The sequence below is a fragment of the Kogia breviceps genome, chromosome 1 (assembly GCF_026419965.1).
Source record: "Kogia breviceps isolate mKogBre1 chromosome 1, mKogBre1 haplotype 1, whole genome shotgun sequence".
In the NCBI taxonomy this organism is placed as follows: Eukaryota; Metazoa; Chordata; class Mammalia; order Artiodactyla; family Physeteridae; genus Kogia; species Kogia breviceps.
Window position 1 is genome coordinate 6,251,956 of NC_081310.1, and position 3,264 is coordinate 6,255,219.

The window sequence follows — 3,264 nt, forward strand, 5'->3', positions numbered from 1 at the left end:
GAAGACAATAGAATGACATATTCAGTGAGCTAGGTAAAGCATCCTAACAACAAACTGAGTTAGACAGCAAGACCTTAGAGTTTAAAGGTCCAGCCATGTTCAGCCTCTTGAAGGCCGTTTCCACTGTCTGTAATGTTCAGACCTTGGCCCCTGTTTATAGACTGGTGCCTTGATATTCTTCCTTGTACCAGTGATCGCTTGATTTATTTATTATTACTAAAATGTTGTCTCACACACAAAAAGATAAATATGTGAGGTAATGAATGTATTAATTGACTAGGTGGGAGGAATCCTTTCATAATGTATATCAAGTCACCATGATGTGCATTTTAAATAGCTCGCAATTTTACATGTCAATTATACCTCAAAACTGAACAAAAAAGAAAACAGGTGTTCCCTAACCTTTTCTGAGGCTCATCTATAAAGAGGCAACAATTTCTGTAGTTTGAACAGGTCATAAATTATGTCACTCCTAACCCCTTATACAAGGGTAAACATGTAATCACAGTGTTTCTTGGAACTAATGTGTAGGCTTTGTGAAAAGTCATTTTGATTTTAGGTTAGGAGTTCTATATAGAGAGTAATGTGAAGCTCACGACAGCCGTCTTTCACTCTATTTAAAGAGAAGCTATCATCAAATTCAATGCAGGAAATGCAAAGGGCACCCACAAAATAGAGACATAAAACTCTAATTTAATTACTTGAGCTCCTAAATCTAGGCATACCTGATGAGGCATTAGCATAACATGCTGTTTTATAAACATACATTCCATTATTGATATTAATAAAAAATCATTTTTATATCACATTTGATGCACAAGTCCTTCATAATATTGAAATTGGATCTCAGAGTAGGTCATTGTAAATGGCAAACCATAAAGTCTGGAACAGACTGAATTAAAATAGGGCAGAAGATAGTGAAGATTTTGTTATTCTCTTAATTTAAATTTTACTCTGCTCATTCTACTATAATATAGCCCTCAGTTTTAAGTATTATAAATTTTATTCTCAGACTGGGCTAAGGGGAAAAATACCTAATTTACTCTTTAACCATTGTAGAAGGAGCACATCTGTTAACAGCTGGGAGACAGTTTTTTTAAAAATGAGATCCATATTAAAAATATGAATGGATAACTATTGTCATTGCAGTTACTAGTTCTGAATTGTTTGAAAAGATACTTACACAGCAAATGAAATCTTGAGAAATTATTGACAAGAAGATTGACAAATAAGAATCTATGATTTCTCAACCTCTGAATACAGTTCAGTTCTTATACCTGTGAAAAAGAAAGCTTCACTGTTTACACCATCCAGCTCTGGAAAGTGAAGTCCTCCTCTACACTCATTTTAGATATAAACCTGGATGGAAAGGCAAAATATGTTCACTCAGAGAAAATTACAAGAGTGGATAGATTTCTGGTGAAAGCATTCACTTCACAGCTAGAAGACCTTGGCATTTCACTCTAGCACAATGTAGTATATGCTATGGAGTTTAGCCCACTCTCTGTTCCTCTTTTTGTATGTGTGTGCCCTTTTGTTCTTTTTTATGATGAAAAAATTTATATTTAGAATTAGCCAACTGGATTTGGTTTCTTTTTTTCTTTTTTAAAATTTAATTTCTATTGGAGTATAGTTGATTTACAATGTTGTATTAGTTTCAGGTGACAGCAGAGTGATACACATGTTTATTATTTTTCAGATTCTTTTCCCATATAAGTTATTATAAAATATTGAGTAGAATTCCGTGTTATACAGCAGGTCCTTGTTTATCTATTTTAAATATAGTAGTGTATATATGTTAATTCCAAACTCCTAATTTATCCCTCACCCCACCTTTCCTCTTTGGGAACCATAAGTTTGTTTTCTATGTCTGTGAGTCTGTTTCTGTTTTGTAAATAAGTTTAGAAGAACCTAATTTTGTTGGCAACATCCAAAGCATCACTCAGGACCTAGTGGAACATATGCCTTCTTCTCTCCATCAGTCTTGATTAGGGTGTTGACCTTGGCCACTTCTACGTCAGAGAGCTTCTCCACAGCCTGCTGGATTGGGTGCTCTTGGGGTTGATGTCATGGTGAACACAAGTCTGTAGTTTATTGTTGTCTTCTACCTTCAACATGGCTGACTTAGTAGAGTCAGGGGGAACTTGATGATGGCATAGTGGGGGAAGTCTTCCAAGGATATTTGGGCTGCCTTCAGAGCTGCTGTGTCTTGGGTCTCTAGAAGGTGGGTGACATATGGGTCTTCCATTTTTGTGTGGCTGTGGACACCTTTGAGTGCTGCTTTCTTGGCCTTCAAAACCTTTGCTTTGGCTTCAGCTTTGGGAGGGTCAGGAGTTTCCTTCTTTACTTTCAGCAACATCTTTGTGAAAAGCTTGTCCTTTTCTTAAATGAGAATGTTTCTTATGAGTATTCAGTAATCCTTTTTGTGCTGTGTGTTTTGGAGTTTATTAAACATAACACTTAGTCTAAAGACCATAGAAAGTCTAAATTGGGATTACGATGACACATATTCTCCAGAAATAAATGTCATCTGGGAAAAACTGACTTATATAATCATCTCTAGATGTAATAACTGGACTTGACTTTACATTGTTTTCTAAAGTCAAAAAGATATATACTCCTTAAGATGTTTTCTTCAAAACTCCTCCTTGTTACACTTCCGTAGTTTGGCCAGAAGTGTGTCACAAGATTGTCTCTAGTTGCAAGTAGAAACTGGAAAGGTACTGCTAACTACAAAAATTACAACCCAAAATTACAGTTTTTTTTTTTTTAATAAGAGGGAAGTAGAGAATTACAATTTAATAGATGACTATTCATTATTGCCTATTCAGAAAATGAAATCATTGAGTTCCAGTTAATGACCAGAGACTTCTATAAATGATCATCTGTTACCATAATGAGAAGACTTCTAAATTACTGATCAACATTGCAAAATTATTCTTTGATGGATTTACAGAATGGTGGATTACTTGCTTACGGATCTGTCTTCCCCTCACCTGGGAATTGGAACGTCATCACTATTTACAGAACTGCTGTGAGGGCTGCAGTGTTTTTATGTGGACCCCGCTCTCTGGGTACAGTGAGTTGTTGTCTGTGTGTGCATTCTGCTTATTGAAAAGCCAAATAGTTAATGGTTTTGAGCTGCATCCGTGGAAATAACTAGGTTATGTTGCAGTAATCAACAGTAAAATTTCTTAGAGGCGTATAACCATGTGTTTTCATCCTGTGGGTTCATCTCAGACTGGCACAATTTCTGCTTCCCAC

At 35.8% G+C, this 3,264-nt stretch overlaps 1 pseudogene; it reads right to left on the minus strand.

Moving 5' to 3' along the window:
* Positions 1-1,901: 1,901 nt before the first annotated feature.
* On the minus strand, positions 1,902-2,359 carry LOC131741675 (large ribosomal subunit protein uL23 pseudogene; annotated as a pseudogene).
* Between the last annotated feature and the right edge of the window lie 905 nt (positions 2,360-3,264).